Genomic DNA, 23,076 nt, shown 5'->3' on the forward strand with positions numbered 1-23,076 from the left:
CGACTGCTTCCCGTGGTCGCACAGGTATGCACGTCGGCGGAATCGTACACAAAAAGAAAAAAAAAAAAATCTTTTTTTTTTCCCCGATCGCGGCCCCACGCATCTCTTCGCTGGCTGGAGACAGGGCGCTCACGTGGTTATGCCCTACTAATTGGGTCATAAAATTCTCCGTTCGAGGTTGCATAAAAGTCGCCGTAAACTCAACCCGCCCTTCGACTCTACAAGCGACAGGGGAAGGGCGGGAGGCAATGGTGGCACGCACGTTTTCATAAATCTCCAGCAATTGCTTTGGGAAAAAACGACGCAGCAGCACATATTCGTTCTCAAGTAGCGTCGAGAGTTGAAACTTGCCATTTTTTGTTGTTGTTGTTGTTATAATAATTATTATTTCGTTTTCGTTCTTGTTTTTAATTCCGCGTCTAGAAATTACTTATGGGATCCTGAACGGACTGGTTTAAATAGATGCATGCCTGCCGTTCATGGTAATGCCGGCGAATTTATGGCCATCATACGTCTAGCATGGTTTTCGCTCTTTTTGTTGTTGTTCTTGTTTGAGAGGGGGAAATTTCTCTCGCTCTTGCTTTAAATCGCCTGCTATCGTTTGTAGGATGAATGCGAGGGTTTTTCTAATGTTAAGTGTCTTTGTTGCGATGTATTTTGTTAAAAATATCGGTTAAATGGAGTTGTTGAAAATGGTTGCGTGTGATTTAGTGCGCACTCTTGTTCCTTGCAGATAATGATCCAAATCGGAAAATAGTTAAGTCGAATATTGCATATAGTCAGCGACTGTGCTGACATCTAAATATTCTTTTCAAAAGGTAATATTTCAAATTTCTGCTACAACAGGATATGGCCGTGTCATTGTGCAAGGAAACTTAAAAGTTTTCTTGTTGGCATTCACGTTGTTGATCTTCTCGCTATAATCGCACTCTACTAGTATAATATACGAGGCACGTTCGGAATGATTTCGTTCGCTAATAATAATGAAAAAATAAACAATAGATAGATGTTGATAAAACAATACCTTTTTAACTAAAAACACCCTTAGCTTAGTTTTCACAAAATTTGGGGAAAGACGTTACGTTAGCATGTATAATATCATCAGCTGTCCAACGAATAATACTCGTATTTTTGCATACCTGCAGCAATATTTTAATTAGTAATATCTAAAGTCATATACTACAAACAAAAGCATGCGTTAGTGCAAACTATTTTGCTGAATCAGCCAGGAGTCGATTGCATTTAAAGTTGACATTTATTTTCTGTTAAGACTCCAAGAGGTCGAAGAACACCTCGACCAGATGTTATTAATTTCACAGAGGGATAAAACTCTGCCTGTCATAAACATATATTATTCACAATCGATGATGCTTAAGATTTTTAATTTGCCTTTCATATTGAAAAAGGTACGTCAATACAGCATAAATTGATCATTTAGAATATTATTTTAATTGGATTTCTTAACAATAGTTTGCAATAAAAGTTAGTTTAGATCATGATAAATCAAATAGGTTTCCTGCAATCTATAAATCGCTAGCAAAATTTCCAATGGCTCGATTTAAAAAAAAAAAAAAAATCAGTACTGTGTCTCTTACCTCATTATGTCATCTGCAATGATTGGCAATGTTGTAGAATCCGCAATATTATCTAATCCCATTTAAAACTGAAGCAGAGTTTACAAATACCTCAGCTGCTAAATACGTAGTAACTTTTCTTCCCTGCTTTCGCTTCGAAAGCACGTAATGGTATCTTCTAGCATGAAGTTATCTACAGATAAATCATTACATATATATATATATATATATATATACAGTGGTTTATACACTTCATTTTTCCAAGGGGATAATCTCCATTAAAATTATATATATATATAATGTTGTATGATCTTAAATTCACTTAGTGCGAAATCTATATATATAATTAGCAACTTACAAAAAATAATTAAGGCCTAAAATAATAAATACTAGCGCTGAAGCTGGTAAGCCCGAAATTTAAAAAAAAATTTTTTTTTAAGAAAAAGAAAAAATATACATGGCAATATTGTTAAAAATTGCTATATTAATAAAGTATCCTGGAACGTGCAAATCAGTGGAAAATGAAAAAAAAAAAAAAAATATTTTAGCAAATTAATTTTAATGCAATTAAAACTTACTCAAGGATCTTTAATTTAATTTTTTAAATACTCTTAAAATCAAACTGAATTTTAATTATTCACAGTTTAATGTTTCAATTACGACTCGTCAGGGGGTGATTAATTAGGAATACGTAAAGTGTACTGAATTACACGTTTCATTCTTCCCGACTACTTGAGTGAACAAATTAAAATAGTGCACTTACATTACAAAGACAAACCTCACACTCAGTCAAAAAATAGTCCCAGGCGAATTCAAACTCTAAAGAAAATATTAAATAAACACAAAATGTAGTATACATTATTAGGAAATGAAAAAAACGCAAAAAGTAAAAACATGATTACAAAATAAAATATCTGATACGTACACTACATGACTTCCTTGTAAGGAATATTAAATTATATGCATTTTTTGCTGCATTTCATTTTAACTTATTTCCTCGAATTTGATTAGAGATATATTTCTTAGTCAATGAATTCAGTTCTCACTTCGCGGTAAGGCAATAATACATGAAACTTCAAAATATCTTTATTAAAAATTGAAAAATATAGAAAAATATAAAACACCAACTACAGTTAAAACAATTTTAAAAAAATTTTACAAGTAAAATTACACTTTTTACCCCAAAACAAGCAATTCGGCCAGCAGGCAAGAAAGCAGATTTTTCGGTGCACGAAACTAAAAGTTTCGTTTTGGTAACTCTCGGTAAAAAGACATTGAAGGTGCAGAAAGACTTAATTCACTGTTTTGCTAAGTTGCAAACGTAAACAAATATGGCTGCTATGGTAAAAAAAAATTAGGCTTAGCTACACTTAAACAACTTTCAAATTGCTCATAATTCTACAACTATTGCAAGCAGACTAACTAAAGGCTTAAAAACCTTAATCGGAAGATAAGAACAACATAATTCAATCATTTTAAAACAAAAAATGCACAATTTACCAACATATAAGAATAAAAAACTGAGCTCACTGGGCCGAGTAACTATGTGGGCATATAATAAATATATATACTTTTGGTGCGGCCGATTGCACCCAAAACGGGATGTGCGCAACAACATGTTATGGAGTCTTATATACAAAATTTCAAAGTTCTGAGGCTACTCGTTTTTGAGTTATGCGAGATACATACATACGTACGTACATAGGCCACGAAAAAAATATCTTTTAAATCAGTTTTATAATTTGTTTGAGGAAAAGCGTCCTTTATTCTGTCCTTACGTACATATGTTACGCAAAAACATCGTTAAATTGCATTCGATAGTGGTCAAAATGGGTACTTTCATTGAAGTATGAAACCCGGAATTTTTCGTAGTTACAATACTTCCTTTACTTCGTACAAGGAAGTAAAAAGGGAAATGAAAATGAAATAAATTGAAAACTCTAGAATTTGACGTTAAAAAATGAAAGGAATAAATAATAATTCTAGATTAAACGACGTCAGATTTACAATAAAGAGTATAGAAGAAGTCAAATATGCTAAAGAGGGATTTTGAAAGGTAGAAAAGTATACTTTAAAGGCCAAATGAATGTTAAATACGTCATGGTAAACTCGACAAAAATGTTTTAGTTTAAGTTATTAATACTAAAAAAGAAGAAATTTTTTAAAAATTTTTAATAAGTATAAAAAAGTACTAATTTCTAGTTAAAAGACGTAAATACGAGATTTTGAAAATCAGTGTAAAGCATAAAAACTTGCTTATTTTCCTAAGCTGGGAAATGTAAACACTGGATGAAAAAAAAAAATCTGTGTATCTTAGAGAGAAAGCATGTGGTAGAAGCGTAACTTGTTACGGTAAACGTAAAGAATAATTATACTGAAGTGATAAAACGATCTTTAGTTAAAGATTGGAGTTCTTCACATTTTTTTATTGTAATGGCATTTGATTATATATCAATGGCCCCCATGCATCAAAGATGCTTGAAATTGGAGCATGGGGGAAAAAAAAAAGACAAAAAAATAACAAAAAGACAAAACCGTAATTAACCTCATTACAATAACAGTAAATACATCGAAACTGGAAAATGGAATAATACATAGCTAGATTAAGCATTAAGAAAAAATTAGTCTCTGGATGTCAACTGCATCAATTCTCTACGTAGATGATTATTATTGCAACCAACTTCAATAAAATAGAAAACGATCCCATTTATCCCTCATGTTTAAAACTCAATAAAATTAACTTTCAACAGGGACATATTAATTACCTAGATTTGCAAATTATCAATTTTAAAGCTATTAAAATTTACGACAAAAGAAGAGATTTGATTTCCCTACTATAAAACTTATTCATTGGCAATCCCAAATATCTCCAAGAGTAATACTTATTACCATACATACTCAGCTCTTTAGAATCAAATATATTTGCAACAATGTCGAATACTTACGAGAAGAAATCATTAACTTGGTCAAAATTCTCTTAGAGAATAAAACACCTTTATTCTAAGTTCTGTATCTTTAAAGAAAGCTGGTATTAACTACTTTTTTAAAATTTCTCATCTAAAGTGAAATGATAATTATTATTTAAAACTTAATCGGAGGTAATGGTCGGATGACTACGATATGAAATTTCATGTAAATATGTATAAGGATCTTGTTTCTTTCCCTTTTAATTATTATTCATACTATCTTTCTACTATTTTGTCAATTTAAATAAACTGGCAAATCTTGCTTTTTACTAAAAAAGTGGAGTTTCTTGTTTCAAAGACGTACTATACTATATAAGACTTTTATCTATTATAACCCGTATGTTTCCTTAACTTTAAGCCAGTTTTGTTTTCACGGTATATGATTTTACGGAGTTAGCATCTTTTAAAAAGTTTCTTCTGCTGCCATGTTGGAGTTGACAATCATTCTTCTCGTCATTAATAATTTCTAACAGAGTGCAGCCAACGTTTTATACCCCCCCCCCCCACACACACAACACAGTTTAGAAAAAGATAGTCGTCTTTGAATTCAGTAAGTTTACGTTTTGTTTAATTTTTGTTTCAAACATGTTTTCAATTTTTAGCTGTTTAGGCTCAGATTAGATTTTATATTATTTATAGAAATGTCTTCGGAAAAGTTTTTCGATTTCTTGGCATTAAAAGTTTAGGATCGCATAATCGGGAACCACCCAATTTTTGACTGTTGTTTAAATGGTAGTTTGATTTAAAGCGTATTTGTTTTGCTCTTTTACTTGTAATTGCTTTTGAATGTCGGATTTAAATATAATGTTATTTGACCAATTTGCTTTTTTGAGTGGTCATTTTGCATAATGTAAAGATTTTTTTTTTTTTTTTTTTTTTTTTTGAGTAGTTAATTTGGAACAATGTAATGTTTTATTCTTTTTCTGAAGTGTTTCGAATGCGCATAGAGAAAATTCTGGATATATTTGAGATTAGATTTTTCTATTTTAAATGAATTTTAAAGTCTTGAATGAAAATTTAATTAAATCTTTTTTCCGTTTTCGATCTCAAATGAACCAGAAGAACGAAACATGTATTCGAAACATATTAATCGACTTTTATGAAACTTTAAAACATTTTCCCGTGATGAGTTCTGAATTAAAGTTTCAGTAAAAGGAGACTAATTTTTACATTTTTATATTTTATAATTTTGTATATTTTTTCCCCTTTCACATTTTTATGTTTCGAGTTTGTTCTACTGAAGAATTCTGATTTTAATTTTGATATGTTTAGATACAGTGTTAAACCTCTTATCCACGGTTGCAATTGTTAATATTGTTGAGGAACTGCCTTGCTTTGATTCCAACTTAATTCTAACTTTAGATGTTTTAAATATATATATATATGTGTAAGATATCAAAAAAATATTACCAAATTAAACTTGATTGGAATGGTCTTAAATTTAATTGCATGCATCTCCTCTTCTAGGCTACATTTTGCATCATGTTACATCACGCTTTCGCTACATGAACCACAATACGAAATCTTTTGCTCAGTCACTGCTCAGGATTAAAATACAGACTTTTTTAGCTTATAAATACTACTGTAGTTAATACGCATCATTCTTTTGCTGCTTGTTCTGCCAAGAAAAAACAAGTCTCTTCGCTACTAAAATGCAAACGGCATATGTAGAAACTGTGTGGAGCGTTTAGCACCCCTTGTTTTGTACCAATTCGTGCAAAAATTTATTGTTTTGTTTAAAATAAAAACGATGTTTAACCATTGTTAATTGTTTCTGTTCAAAATTGTTGTTTCTGTTCAAAATAAAAACGATGTTTAACCATTAAGCCAGTTGTGATTTTCGTTCCACTCATAACTACGTAGCAATGTTTCTCGGCTATGACTAAAAAGTGAATGTGTTTCATCTACGGCAAAAACTACAACATCATATACATGCATACGTATATATACTCGCACATATGTAAAAACAATCGCCGTAATTCTTAAAATTAAAAAAATTCTTTTCGAGTTGAACTTTTTTTTTTTTTTTTATGTTCAAAAGCTAAGATATAGCTTTAAAAAACTTAGTAAAAAGAGATATTACGCATTTATTTTTCTTCTTCCGGGTTTTTTAGACTCTTCAGAATGATATTGTGTTACTTACATCAGCTTATACAAAAAACTAGATTTAGAACCAGAACCTCATCGCTTTAAAATAATATTGGCAAAATTATCTGATGCTAATAAAACTGTTATTCGGTATGTTTCAGAAATTCCAGATTGTTTGTTTAACTTCATTTGAATTCGTCTTTTTAAATATACATGTTCTTTCTATACTATTTCATACCGTGATAAAATATTTTGAAATGATTATAATAAAGTATTAAAAATGCAATTGTTGTAAAATATTCAAAGTGATAAATTTTGAATATTCCAAGTGATAAACTTTAAAGATGAGATAAGAAATATTCTGGAATAAAAAAATAAATTTATTTTAAAACTGTAGAATGATAAAACTTTTCCAAGTCCCTCACTCATCCTTTAGTAAAGAATAGTCTTAATTTAATAACATCTTCGAGGTGTTCTACTGTAAACCAAATTTTCAGACTGCATTTTTCGGAGGCTAAATTATTATATTAAGATTCATTGTCGTTAACAAATATGCTCCACCCCATAAGAACTATTCCAGCTGCTTCGAGCAGCATAAATTTGAGCCGTGTGTGACCATCATTCTCGACACAAACAGATGCGATCACTCCAGAGAAAAATCCATGTCCCATTAAATTCCGCTCCCCCTTTTCACAGCTACAACCAACTCAGCTCAAGAAGTTATACCCACGGAGAGTGGGGAGAGAGGAGAAAGAATCTGAAGAAATCGAATAGGGGGAGGGGGTGGTCGGAAAGAAAAGAGTGAGGACATCTCGCGGACGAAACGCAGGTCCTCGTCGTCGCTCGCACACTTGAAGCCGGGAATCTATCATCGCTTGGGAATGGGGTGGCGCAGGCGGCTTGATCTTCTTCAGAGCACAAGTGGTCGCGAACTTGAACCCTCTCTCTTCTCTCTCTCTCTCTTTTTTTTTTTTTTTTTTCCTCTTTCGTTCTCGTTTTTATCCATCATCTTCTGCGTTATGAGTCGTCTTCTGGGTGCTTATTCATTGTGACATCGTCAGCGTTGTCGGTTTCCCTTTATGTCTCATTCGGGGTCCCGATAGCCTGTGATGGTGGATTTATTTAATGCTCTCAAAGAGCTCATAACGGGATATGGGCTAAGCTCCGGGCTTCTTCCCCTTCCCGCACAAGCAGGCGAGGATTAAAATCATATGCAGTCGAACTTCTTCATGACAAACTTCCAAAGATAGGAGTAAAAATCCGTTATGCCAATTAATTCGCTACAAAAATATGCTCAGACGAAAAATTAGTTAATTGTTTTTCTGTCTGGAATACCATACAGGTGACAGTGCGATTTAGCTCTTTTCCGCCCCCAATTTTGATGGAGAGTTCCCCGCGGGAACAGGTCCGAGGGTTTCCCACCCTTCTCTCCTTCCACCAAACCACACGATAAGACTTTCGGATCGCCGCATATTTAGAGTGCCGCCATGTCGCACTGACACTATACATTTACAAACGTCCATGCTTTCTGCAGGATTCGAACCCTTCGGCACGGCAGACAGCGACGATAATCACTATAGCGGTTGGGCGGCAATTAGTTAATTAATTAATACAAACGATTCTGCACATCAGGTGTAATATGTCAGACAAGAAACATCTTTACTAAATAATGACGCAAATGTACATAACAACGCATCACTTTGATACATTGAAAATTAAATATCTTATTTGTTCGAATTTAAGCTGCACTCTTTAAACATATTTTAAGACATTAAATTAGGGTGAGGTTTAAATTGAAAGTGTGTGTTTTAAATCTTATTTACCAATAAATTAGGTAGCTTACTAGTATGAACTTTTAGCCCAAAGAGCGTTAAACCAGAAGGGATATTAATTTCGGTTTTGGCATTTTGCGTTGATTCACTATAAACGGTGAATAATTTATTTATTTATTTATTTTTAATTTTTATTATTTCTAAGTCTTCTAATTTTAAAATCCGACTGGACTTAAATTCGGGGAAGGCTATTTTTCGTTATTATTATTCTTTTTTTCAGTTTTCTTGTTTCGAATTCATATTCTGGCTTAAAGTCGAAGTAATACGGTATAATTTTAATTTATATTAATCTAGGAAATTTTAAAAAAATAATACACAAGAGTTTATCTCCTTTACATATTTTACTTCAGTTCATTAAGAAATTACACAGTAATTAAATCTAATGCTAAATTAAAGATCTTATACTTTTCTCTGAATGGCAGTATTCTTCCAATTGGTTATGCGCAAAGTCACAAGCAATATAATTTAAAGACCATGTGTTTCACGACATGATAACTCTTCCTAGTCTGTGAAAATAACAAATGCTTGGTAACATAATGTAAATTAATTCAAAGGTCCTAAATGCTTAGGAAGATTTTGACAAAAAAGTTTCTATCATTACAGTATAGAAATAATTTTTATCATCCTTAAATCCCTTTTTATTCTTAAAAATACCTTTAGTGAAGCATTCCTAAAAGTTTTACATTATATTACATAAGTTTTAGTATGTAATGGTATCATACGCATGACCAGGCATGTACTACCATTTTTAATTTATGTTTAAAATTACATCTGTTTGATCTTCCCCCCCCCCCGAAAAAGGATTCGTAGTAAATGACATGCATTTCTCAATAAATAAAATCTTTGTTTTATTTTCTTAATAATAAATTTACTATATAATTGCAAACATATTTAGTTCGTCATATATCAGATGGACAATTTTTATTACCGTTTGTTGCTCTATTGTAATTAATGAAAGAATTCTGTAAAGACATTTATTGAGCGAGTACGACTCCATGATTAGCCAAATCCGGTGCGAACCGTTAAGCAGCACAAGTGTGGAATATTCTAGGAACACAACAAGTGGTATTAAGAATATTCGGAAAATTCCAGAAACCCCGAATCTGCCAAATTGATCACTGTTGCAGATTGTACATGGTGTGTGGCAACTGTCTCCCTTCGTCAGCTTCAGCTGCAAACAAATTCAATACTCAGCAGTCTTATATACTCGTCTACTGATGAGCAAATATGTCTCTGATTGCAATTACTTCCTAAGACCTCTAGTTATTACCGAGTATTGCCAACTGTTTTAATTAAAAGTTGATGGGGAAAAAAGCTTTTATTTTAGTTTTTACTACAGTTACTTTATCAAAAAAAAATTATTATTTACTAGCAACATTTACCGGTAGCGTTTTTAACACCGGAGGTGCTATTAACCTCGATCTCACTTTTCTGTCTGTATAACTTTTCAAATAAAAGGATGTTGGCATCAGATGTTATCACTATGAGTTATTTTTAAAAAAACAACGTAGAAACTGTATGGCAACAACACTCTATCGGGAATATGTTGTTTTTAAATATTTTGCAATTTTGCTGTTCAATTTTATGTGTGAAATGCGAAGAAAGTGATGTTTAATAAATAAAGTTACACAAACAAAAAGTTAACAATAAAATAACAAAAATAGTTATGTAAATCATCTTGCTAAAAAAAATTGAGCTTGGATATTATGAACTGAGAAAAGACCGAAACTTCTTAATGGCATAATTATTAATATTGGAATATCTAAAACATTGATTTTTCCTAAATTATTAATATTGGAATATCTAAAACATTAATGTTTCCAAAATTATTAATATTTGAAAAAAATATTAATATTGGGATATCTAATTTTCCTTAACCCTGCCTCTAAACAAATGCTGCTTTAAAAATTTTTGTGATTTTCCGTTATATTTTAAGGTGCATAAGTGCGAAGAAAGTGCTGTTTAAGTTAAAGTTAAAAAGTTAAACAGACAAAAAAAAAAAAGGGGGGGGGAGGGCTGTATAAGTCATCTCGTTAAGAAAACTGAACTTTAATATGAACTCAAAAAAGACTGAAAAAGATAAATCAATAAATAAAATAAAAATGTGTATCACCCAAAACACTCTTCCGGGAAATGCAAAAATAAACTGCTCCTAAAAATTTGGTGATTTCACTGTTGAATTTTATGTGGAGTAAATGCGAAAAATACGACGCTTGATAAAAAGTTAAAAGAACAAAAAAAAAAAAAAAAAAAAGTGTTAGCAGGAATAAGTCCAACAGCAGACTGGCAATCTTCGAGTTTAACAAACCTTCTGATGTGCAACGTTAAAATCTGATTTTTTTCAGATTTTTTATCCGAAACGAACGTTAGCTCAGAAGGGTTATTAATTTCGTTTTGGAATTTTGCGTCGATTAACAATACACGGCAAATCACTTTTGAAATTGTTGCCACCAAATATTAGAGCCCTGTATTATATTTAAAGAAATTAAATAATGAAGACTCTGCATAAATGTATGAGTGTTTCTCGCACTGTAATAGAACAACGGTACCTAGAACCATCAAATTTTGAATAACAAACGTTTCCACCCGAATATGGGTAGTATCTGGAGGCCCGAAGTTGCAATTTGGAATTTTTTGAATTATCTGTGTCATATTTTATAAAGCATTTATGAGTTTTTGATTAAGAAACTCAACGATTTCAAAGGAAGCAAGGGCAGCCCTGTGCGGGAAAACAAATCATTTTTATCTCCAACGCGCGCGACTGTGTATCTGAAATTCTAAAGATATGCTCTTTTAAATATTCTACGATACTGCTGTCTCTCTCTCTGTCTATATATATAGGAGATAATATAATCAATATTATTTAGTAAATAATTTATATATATATTATGATATTTTAAATTTGGCGGCTCTTGGCGTTAACCTGAGGCAAGTGCCTTCCTTGTCCAACCTAGTAGTTTAGCCTTCCCGTTTTTTTTTTTTTTTTTTTTTTTCCGTGGCTTCAGGCAGAGCTACTTTTTGCAAAACTTAAAATCTCTTATTTAACTTTCAGATTCAATTAACATACTATTAATTAACAAATTATACAATTTCGAAACAATAAATGTATTTCTTTGATAATTCAAATTTTTATTTTATTATAATACATTCAACACATCATCGTAAATTAGCAAAGGTATTTCCAGCACTATATGTTTACGCACTTCGTGAGAAGTACAAATACGAAAATACTCCACATTTTGAATTGTAACACATTAATTCACTATATACATTACTTCTCTTCTGATATCTATTGTACTTCACCAGTAGTATTACTGCTATCCTCGGCCACCCTTAGATTTAAGGTCATTACAGTGCCCTGTATGGGAGATTTTAACGTACTACCTAGGTACAGAATTATTTGGCCTTTTATGTACAATTGGAGCATTATTTCAATTAATGAACGATGCTTTTCTCGTCGTATATTAGGAACGTAGCTGGTATATAATGCATTGGGATATCCGTGATTGAAGCATTTTCACCCTGCTTTACCCCCTAAATTGTTTGAGACAAATTTTCCGACACTGTCATTTATTGTTTCCAAAGTGGAATTTCAGCAACCTGAAGTTTACGAAGGTCACCCGGATTGGATTGTTTCCATATGTTTTAGCGTAATGTGCGCAAAACCCCTAATTTCATAATCGCAACGTGGAGTAAAGTTACATGCCGCCATGACGTCATCCTTTTGGGAAATCTGGTGACAAGCGACGCAAATCTCTGAGACGTTTTCCGACCAACCAGCCAGAGATGGAATGAAAAAAAGAAAAGGAAGCTCTGTGCCGGCAAGATCAGTTTTAATTTCTCGCAACTTCTTCCTCTTCCTCAAAGAACTGTCGAAATTACTTTTCGAGGATGGCGTTCAGGTTCATATTTATCCAAGATTTATTGACACTAGATACATTTTGAGTGGAATCTTTCGACCATTTTGTATCATTAAGTTACGTTACGCTAACAAGGCATTTATAATCTACATGGAGTGGAAAACGTTGTCGTGCATCCAGATACAATGATATGTGACCAAGTTTTCCAGGCCATCAAGTTTTTATATTAGTGCTGCCTGGGACATGGCATGATCTCAGAGTATTGAGATCCGATGTGACATAAAATGTTTAGTTGATCTTTGGTAGTCTTTGAAAAACTGATTTTAGGACAAAAGACGTGATTCATAATTTATATGTTGATTTTCTTTGGATGCTAGAAATACCAGTACCTGAGTTTTTCCACAATTATTGTATCATTGAGTTTGATACATTACATATATCCTGGTTAATAAGTATGCGATTTATATGTTTAAGATTATATGTTTAAGAAGAATAAAGTATGGAGCTCCCCTGTTTGATATTGTGGTTAGCAGGGCCGACTGCATGTCGTTGGGCCTAGGTTCGTATTCCGGAGAAAGCCGAGGATGTTAATAAATGTGTAGTGTCTTAACGGCATGAGGTCACTTAAAATGCCGTCAAGCCGAAAGCTTGAGAGATTTTATTAATGAAGGAGAGAATTATACCTTTTGATCCATTTCCCCAGGTATTTTCCATCAAAACTGGAATGAAGTTAAGCAAACTAATGGTTGCGAAGTTAGGCAGACTAATAGTCTCTGCTATAGCCAATGCAAGCACAAGGTAATTTCATGGTTGATGCGTTGATAATTTCATAGATCTGTCAGAGATTAGGATTAGTCATAGCAGTAACAAGTAAATAGTGCCTTTGAGCAAAACATAAGATCTTTAACTAATTTTTAAAATTGGAAATCGATACCTATTTAACAATTATGCAATTAAAAAGAATAAACTTACTTCTCGAATGTTTACTGCATCGTATCACACAGGTGACTGGCAACCTTGAACTGTCGTTGACCAAAGCTCTTGATGGTCACCTTCGATTTAGTTTTGTTATAATAATACAGCTAAATTTATGCCGGTGGACGGGTGGATAAGACAGTTGAATAATGGTAGTTAGACATGAGTTTGAATCTTAGACAATGACTTAACTGCATTGATGCTTCCCCGATATTTTTCACTTGCAGCCAGTTTCCTTTAAAAAGCTCTCTAAGAAGACATCCCTCCCCTTTAGCAGAAAGTCTCATGTGCTTTGCCTTCATTAGTTTATTAAATGTCTAAATTTTTGCCGTTGCCCCACACTTTTGAACGTTAATGTGTAAGACATGTAACCTTTAAAATTATTTAATTGATACATCTTAAAATACATTCAGTATACAACTCGTAACTTTTATGAACAACCTAAAGGATCATATTAACGAATCTAAGAATTTATTCCTGTATGCAAATATTACATAACTGATACAAAATTATTTGATTTCTATTTTTATTAGGATCTTTCCGACTGTCATATTGAGTTCAGATTAAATGAGTGAGAGCTCGTGTGTGTTCCAGATACTCAAAGCGACAATGCTGCACGAAAGTTGAATACTTTTAGCGAGATAGAAATCTCTGGAGACGTAAGTGAAAAGAAGCGCTTTGATTGTGTTGACTCACCTGGCACGGGTGATTCAAAGCAAGTCTTCTTTTCATCCATCAAACGCTGATGCTCAGATCTTGTCGGCAAATGGGACAAGGTGAGGTGAAAGGAAACGCGCGCATAGTACCTGAAACAAAATAAAGTGATCTGTCAGTTATTGAAAAATTGACTGAATTGGGCGTTAATCACTGATTCATAATGACCTCAATTTCACACTGAACTTTCATATGCGTTTATCACTATAAAGTTTTCAAACGAAAATAAATAAAAAGTAAATAAAATTTTAAAAAAATAAAAAAGTCTGGAAGGTTTCAGATTTTAAATTACGTTTAAGAAGCCATTTTTTTGTGTTACCTTTATTTATTAAATAATATGTTCTACGTACTCAAATTATAAAATTCTGTTCAATAGTAGTATCGCAAATTAATCTTAAAATGAGCATATGTTTAGAATTTCCGATACGGAGTCTCGCGCGCTGGAGATAAAAATGTTTTTTTTTTCGTACAGTGTTGCCATTGCTCGCTTTGAAATCGTTTAGTTTTTTTAATCAAAAATTCGTTGAAGCATTAAAAAATCTGTAATCGATAATAAAACAAATTTCAAATTCAAATGCTTATATTCTATGGAAGATTACGTTATTCAAATTTTGATGGCTCTAGGTACCGTTGTTTTATCACAATGCGAGAAACACAATGGGAAATTTATGCAGATTCTTCATTATTTAATTTCCTTAAATATAAGACAGGGCGATAATATATGGTGGCAACGATTTGAAAAGTGATACAGCCTTTTAAATTTTGCAATGTAAAATGTCAAAACGAAATTAATAGTGTTTCAGAGCAAAAAGCCACTTTGGACTAAAATAACATACAAATAATATTTCTCTTTTTATCTACAATAAATAGTATCTACTGATGCCAACCCATAGAACTGTGTACAAAACTGGGTCTTTACAGCTCTATAATATTAAAATGAAATGCGAAAAGACTCAATTTAATACCGTTTGTGGTGTTTGTTTCTCCATTTTTCCTTGAATATAGTGATAAAATAGATCAAATATCGATAAATAAAAATACCGTAAACATTAAAATCATCAAAATATTGAAAAAATATATTCCTGTTTGATCAAAATAAGGAATAAATGTACACAGTTTTGCAATGTATGTTATTAAACAAATTTCATCATCACTGTTAGAATTCTTTCATTTTATTCTGAACGTAGAACAATTACACGTGCTTGAAATAAAGTTAGAAATTTTGCAATTGACCAATAATGGATTGGATTGGATTGGATTATTCATTTATGTCAAAGAACACGAGGGCTATTTGCCATAAGGGAGGGATGCCTTCGTAGAGGACTTTCTAAGGGAAACTGGCTCTTATACACGTTACACATGGGGAAAACCACGAAAACTTCCATGCAGTCAGTCCGTTCGCGGGATTCGAAACCTCGAACCAAACTACCAGTGTTCAGCGTCTTTACCGCTCGGCCGCTGGTGAGCCCTGACCAATAATGGAGTGTTAGAAAATGCTTTCATTTATGATATTCATAGTTTCAAAGTCTCTGTAGTGGCCGCATGAAGGCATTCACCTGGGCATTACTACTGAACAGCCTTGACATTCATGGTATTAAATTAAGCTGTTTGCCAAATAAAGGCTGTTGTTAGCCGTAACTTGAAGATGACTGTGACTGAAACAAAAGCCACAAGTGCAATAGGTAGCACTAAATTTAGACAGACTTTTAAACTACAATAAATTAAGAGGTATCGCTGTCCTACGGGGTTATTACACCCATCAGTGCGTGAGGCTAGAAGAAACTGTAATGAGAAAGGAGCTTCTTCTCCAACAACTGGAGGGTTCCTAACCGAAACAGTTTCGCTGGAACCGATGTCCCGGCTAACTACGCGGGATATTTTGCATCACAGAAGAAAATGTGTCATTTGAAGCTCGTAGATTTTCCCCAAAGAGCTGGTTTTCACGTCAGTCAACCAATCAGTTATCCCAAAAGCTAAAATTCTGTAAAATTTTCTTCTATTGAATCTTTCGCATGCTGAATTGGGATAGTGAAAATGATTATTGATGTTAAAAAAATAGAGTTTACGGTGGTATATCATACATATGTTATATTGATTATAATAATGAAGCAAATTTTCGTAAAAAGGATATAAATTTATTATTATTTATAAGTTATATATATTTTATAAGTTATATACATTTAATACACATAAAAGGTTTTAAACCTTTTAAGTTATATCCGATAAATTACACTCTTTTGCAAAAAAATCGAAGCACCATGAAGGAAGTGGTTGTTTTTGATGAAACTGAATATGTGTATAGCTCATACACAGATAATAAAATGATTAAAAAATCAAGGTCATAGTACCTGTTTAAGGGTCACAATCACCTACTGAGTGTTTAAATTAGTAGTTGGTCGAACCACCCCTGGCGGCAATGCATGCTTGAACTCGTCGAGGCAAGGAGTGGTCCTGCAACACATTCTGCCAGGCATTCATCAGTTGTCACTCCAGATATGCGAAATTTTGTGGTTCCCGAATCTGGCGCCCTACCATGCCCCAGACATGCTCGATTAGTGATAGGTCTGGTGACCTTGCTGCCCAAGGAAGAGTATGCGATCGGTATGTGGCCTAGCATTATCTTGTAGGAAAATGGCCTCAGGATGACGTGCCATGAAAGGTAGTGCAACCGGCCGCAGGATGGTATCAACATATCGTTGAGCTGTTAAAGATGTACGGAGGATGACTAAAGATGACCTGCTGTCATAAGAAATAGCGCCCCACACCATCACACCAGGGGTTATGGCTTTACGCCTTTGTAAGACAAAGGCTGATTGGGACCGCTCTCCAGACACGAACATGGTGGTCATCTGCTTCAAGAATAAAGCGGGATTCATCACTAAACACTATACGATGCCAGTCTGATGGCAGCCATGATGATCGGCTGCGACATCACTCCAGACGACTCCGCCGATGTTGTGGGGTCAAAGGCAAACGTCTTAAAGGCCTCTGTGAGCGTAACCCCACCTCAGACAAGCGCCGTGAGATGGTGGACGGTACTACGGGAGGTATATATGTGGCTGTAGTGCGTGGAATAGTCGACAATGATACCGTTGGGGCGGTTCGGGCCTGGCGTACAATCAACCTATCTTGTCTGGCATTTGTGCTCCTTGGCCTTCCAGAGCCTTCATTTCATTTCGTCGGCAATTTCCTTGTAGCAACCATTGCTGCAACATCTTTGCACAATAGTGTCTGTAGGCTGCAGGTGGCGGCGTATTGCTCTGTATTACCATCCAGCTTCACGCAACCCTACAATGCGACCATGTTAGTTGTTTGTAAGGTCTTCGATTGATAATTCACCATTCATGCTCTTCTTCATTAAGCAGCCTGCTCTGCTCAGAAAACTTAAACTCATAATGAAAGACTGCAAGGTTTGGGACAGAACCTTTGTTATGTCACCTAGTGCACTACAGTTCCTACCCAGTCTTCAGTACTAACTGCCTCATTCCTGAGTGTCTCGTTGTATGGTACTATTGCTCTTGCACGGCATGTTAGTGTGCTATTTAGTGTATATATGAGGGAGCCCAGTACATGAACACTCTAAAGTAACTAACCTATCCAAAGCTACTATATATGTAAAATGCACCAGGGTAACTTATGTGTATTTATTTATTTATGTATATATGTATGTATTATTGTAGAACTAGCCTGTAACCAAGAGTAAAATATTTAATTATTAGAGTGGAATGTTTATGTACGTGTAATAACGTACGCATGCGCAAAACAAATATTATTGTAGCAATTTATTCCCAGTGTTTAAACCTAGGTGCACATAAAATGCACCACGTTAATCTTTAATTATTAATGTATAATATTTATGCAACAGCTGCAGTGTGTGCATCAGTATACAATTATTGTATTGTAAATTAAAATTATTGTAAAATGTTTAACTATCAGTTTAAAATGCGCAAATTTCAATATATAGCACCAACAAAAGTTTCTATTAAGCTCCTGACGCCGGGCTTCTGGGGCGCCAAAGAATTATCGCGTAGTACCGTTGCGGATTCCGGGCGATACCCGAAGAATCCTAGTAAGCCGCCTTGGTTGTCTGGATTCGCTCTCACCTATCACCTGTAAGGTCTTCAATATCGTCGTAATGGCATCTTTAGTTGCTTCTTTACGGAATAACAATGGCAGCAACCCCCCCCCCAAAAAAAAAAGATAAATTTTTCGACTCTGTTACTGGTTTTATACTTTGTGAATTGCGCACTAGAAATGGGGTTATGATCGCAATTCCTGTTCATTTGCCTTTAAACTTTGATCATTTGCATGTTCGATCAAGATGTTTTGCGTACCAAATTTCGCCACGATCGCAAAAGTCCTTTTTTGGTGCTTTATTTTTTATTTTTTATTTTTATTTATTTATTTATTTATTTTTGCAAAAGAGTGCATTAGAATTTTTTTAAAAAAATTCATTATTAACAGGTGTGTTTACTGCTTTTAAATAGGTTAATATGTTAAGCAGTTGAATTTGAAAAATAAAGTACAGATTTTTTATCACCCGGAAACTATGTGGAAGTATATTATATCTAAGCCGCATTGGAAGAAAATCTTACGTCTTGTGCAATGGTTATGTTTGCCGGTCTCATGCAGATGATAAATAACGTAATAACTTAACGGCTAAAAAAAATCGGAAAGACTCCGCTAGCGATACATCTAGCAGAAGGGGGATATTACCTTTTAAGCAATAAAATTCCTTTTCCATGCTTAAGAAAACTTTTAAGATTATAAAAATTCCGCTTCATGAAAATAAAAACTAATAGTGCTGCCTGTAAAGCAGATAAGCCGTGATAAAACGTAAAAAGAGATTTAAAATGTTACTGAGAAACTTCTGCTTCTTCTTAATTTGAAGAGGGATGGAAATAAAAAAATAAAAAAAGATTTACAAATGATTTAAAAAAAAAAAAAAAAAAAAGATTTTTACGAAGCCAGTTTATTTACTGAGAGATCTTTTTTATTGATTATTATCTTATAAACATCTACTCTTCAGTAAACAAAATCAGTAAAAAACAGCCTTTTATATGGCTTTCATTTTAGTGTAGTATTGAAAGTTTTCTTGAATGAATTTATTTTATGATTTGCTTTAAATGTGCAAGGAAAACCTCGTGTACATCGAGCAGTGGTTTGAAATTAAGAAGGCTTTTTATTAATAATTTAAATTTTTAAGCTTTGTCATTAAGCTTAAATATGTTACAGTCAAGTTTATGAAACAATCGCCTAAAAGTAGCCGAGTCGGTAAGTACCGACAGTTCGACCTGCGTTCCGATCCTAGTGAATGTACCGGGTACATGTAAGTTTTCTAGGTTTTCACCATTTGTAAAGTGAGTGCGAAACTTTCAGAAGGTCACTTTATGAAGGTAACTTTTGTGAATTTTATTCCAGTAAAATAAACAGCAAACTAACTGCTCAGTACACATTGGGAGATTTAATAGCAACGAATACATTTCTTAATAATGCAAATCGATGTTTTGATATTAACAAAGTCTTGACAAAACGTTTGGACCATTACGTTACGTTACGCTTATTATAATGTAAATTACATTGTTTATCATCCACGTGACAAGAAAAGAATCACAATTGCGCGAAAAATCTCCGAAATCTTGATAATGTAATTTCCAGCTGAAGCCAATTGAGCGATAAGATGAAAACATCGACTAATATTCGGATATCTTTACACAAATTTTGTAAAAATATAGCTCAATCAAATGTTTACTTATTCAATAAAAAATTTAAACAGCATATTTTGTACTTTCATTTAATTTTAAATTATTTCCTACCCCTCAAATTTAGGTTAATTAATGGATGTATTCGCAGTTAATGTTTTCGCTTTTCGCGTTTTATAGTGGTTGCATTGAACACTCGTATTAAGCGAGGTTTATGTTATTGATATAAGAAATCTCTTTCTCTTTCAGAGTTCAGATTATATGCTTTTCCGTCTTCATTCTTGTTCAGTGACGTGTGTCGCGAAATTTGTAGTTAGTATTCGAAAAATATGTTATTATCTTCTATGCTTCTTGAAGCAATAAATCAAATCTCTTGAAGACAATTCTTTGAGTTTGCTAACTTATCCGAGACATATTTTACTTTCGTCTTCAAATCTTCTATACGTCACTATCATGTTTAAATTGAAAATGAAGAATAAAGCGGCCCGATTAAATTGGAAAAGGTAGTGGATTGTAACATTGTAACATATCCATGGATCGTAACATTGTAACATATCGATGGATCGTAACATTGTAAAGAAGAAAAAAAAAAAAAAAGTCTGAACGATTTCAGATTTTAACAGTCGCCCCAAAAAAATTGTTAAGGTATTTTACTCCTTCGCTAATCTCGCAATCAGCTGTTGCGCTCACTTTTGCTAACCTCCCCCGTTTTAGCTTTATTATTAAGCATCATTTTCTCAGCACTTACGCTATACACAATTCAACCGCAAAATTCCGTTTCGAGACTAACAGCCCATTCGGGCTAACACCATTTTGCGTATACAGCATATCTCAAGAATTTCCGATAGACAGTTTCGCGCCCCGGACATAAAAATGTACAGTGTTACCAGTGTTCGCTTTCAGATCCTTGAATTTGTTAACAAAAAATTCTCTAAAGTTTTTTCGAAATATGAAATAAGTACTAAAACATATATAACGTTATTATACGAAGGCATTAAAGATTTTAATCAGATAGATCATGAATTAAATGCCTTTTTATTATTTAAATTAATCCTATTCAAAAGTAATAAACGAATATTTTTAAGAACTCCATCTATTGCTTTCAAGTAACTTAGTTTGTTGATCCACAACGGACAGATTCAGTTTGAAAAGTATATCTTACATTTTGCCAAATGGCAACAGACTCGAATGAAAAGTGAAACGACGCATTTAGAATGATTCAATGCAAAATCGCGTTTCGAGACAAGTAACCCTTTTGGGGCTAACAAAACAAAATAAATGACTCATATTTCTATATTTCGATTTATTTTAATATGTCAAGTAATACATGTAAATACAAAGGAATCCGTTTAAGACGTTTTCCAATAGACCCACATAAAAAACATCTCAAACTCGATTATTTTTGTCCTCAAAAGTAGTTATTCTTTAAACAGCTTATTAACAACATGCTATTAATCTTATAACTTTATTAATTGTTTTGAAATTAATAAAGCTAATCTTTAGCAACTTTAATTAATCGACATCTATAGCTAATCTGTCATTAGCGACAACTGTTATTAATTAAATAAAAAACAGTAATTAGTTTTTGGTTGTTAATTAATTAAATATTTAGAAAATTGCTAACGTTGACTTTTTCCGTCCGTTTTAAAAAACGAAACTGCAAATGATAATATTCGAAGTTGTTTTAAATTCATAAATATTTATTTCGAAACCATCTTCATGACTTTATACATAATGGTAGAAAATTACCGTCTCTTTGTAAATGGAAATAGTTCTTAGTTCTCCGTTTTCTCTTTCAAAGTTTCACTTTCAGATTTTATCAGATAATATTTGGCACTTTGCAAAATAAAATTTTTCAGCGGAAAGATTACGTAAGTTGCGACTACTTTAATGGGTTTCAATTCATTAATTACTCGACTGCGCTCAGAGTTTGTACCTTCATATTGTATCATTTTTGGCCAACCAGGTAGCCAAATGAATAGGATTGCTAAGTACTGATAGTTCGACATAAGTTCGAATGCTGGCGAAAGAGCTGATTGTAATAGACGTTTTTCGGGATTAGACCTTACGTAATGTTAAGTTTCCATAATAAAGTACTCCACGAAAGCATCCTTTCCTTTAGCCATATAGTTCTTTCGTATAGTCATTCTTTGTCTACTCAAACAAACCAGCCTTGCATATTCTTCTACAATAAGAATATTTTTGAATAATGTTTTTCAAGTATAGGGATTTTCATGAAACCAAATTTCTGTGGGTTGAAGACAACCCGTTTTCAATACTGAGTTGTTGAAGAATAAAATAATTCTATCATTAAAATTGAAGTGTGGTATTAGAAACATCTTTTATAAGTTAAAATGAAATCCCAAATATTCATAAAAATTATCCGTTGCTAATACTTTGAATTTACATTGAACATTCTCTGGCTTCTACCTCTGAAAGTCCTCTGAAAGTAAGGAGTATTTCTGAGAAACAAAGAAATATAGTTACTAAACATCACTCGTGTAAGGCTGTAGAGGCGTTAGGTGTTTTTGGAGCAGGAAACATGAAAAATGTGCAGTGTCCTCGTCGTGCCTCGAATCTTGAACCTTTCGAATACTCGTTGAGTATGCTTTCAATTACACCATGAAGGCATGCGAAAAGGAAGAAAAAAAAATACCTTATATACTCCCCCTTTTAAAGGGCAACTGGAGATTAGGGGATCCAGTTGTTAAATACTAGTGATGACGAATTATAGTCCACCATATTTTAGTTCGGATGCCTCTGTAGGGTCTTCTTTTGAAGCAGAAGAAGTGAAAAATGTGCAGTGCCCTCACCGGGATTCGAACCCCGGAGCTCTCGAATACTCGTCGAGTATGCTTCCATTACACCATGAAGGCATGCTCAAAAGAGGAAGAAACATACCTCATAAGGCCACCACCCTCTGCAGAAAAGCAAAATCCTCTTAAACTTTTTACAGTTCATCTTGCAAGGAAAGCTATCGAACTTTCCGACGACTTTCGCCACGAATGTATCAGACGTATTCAATCGTATGAATAAACCAACAAGTTCAAACTGTGAAATTTCGTAATGGCTCGCTACCCAAGAACACAGCATATGAAGTAGTTCGCACACATGCAATACTTGCAGCCATAGATTGACAAACATTATGCATTTGGGAAGTTTCGGCATTTGTCTTCAACGAGAAAGGAAAATTTGAACGTACACAATTCGGGCCACTTCTGTTCCATTGTATCATCTGTCTTAAGATCCGTCGTCATAATTTGTCGTACTTGGTTCGCTGTTATCTTGCATTTTCGGACGTCTACTGAAGATTCTCAGTGATTAAAAAACATGAATGTAGCGATAGGTGGTCTGATGTACTGAAG

General features: G+C 33.5%; 1 protein-coding gene and 1 long non-coding RNA gene across 2 annotated transcripts in view; one reads left to right on the forward strand and one right to left on the reverse strand.

Moving 5' to 3' along the window:
* The window catches only part of LOC118198890 (uncharacterized), a 144,019-nt gene that overhangs the window by 15,616 nt on the left and 105,327 nt on the right, over nucleotides 1-23,076 (forward strand). The gene's annotated exons all lie outside the window — the stretch shown is intronic.
* LOC118198891 (uncharacterized) overlaps nucleotides 2,334-23,076 on the reverse strand; it is a 67,417-nt gene continuing 46,674 nt past the window's right edge. Inside the window, exons 2-3 of the long non-coding RNA XR_015042699.1 lie at nucleotides 13,992-14,101; nucleotides 2,334-2,393 (exon numbers count right to left, since the gene is read on the reverse strand). This is a non-coding gene — a long non-coding RNA (uncharacterized LOC118198891). The remainder of the gene's footprint in view (nucleotides 2,394-13,991; nucleotides 14,102-23,076) is intronic.

The sequence above is a fragment of the Stegodyphus dumicola genome, chromosome 8, assembly GCF_044657685.1.
Source record: "Stegodyphus dumicola isolate Sdum_Otavi_A_Nest chromosome 8, ASM4465768v1".
Lineage (NCBI taxonomy): Eukaryota > Metazoa > Arthropoda > Arachnida > Araneae > Eresidae > Stegodyphus > Stegodyphus dumicola.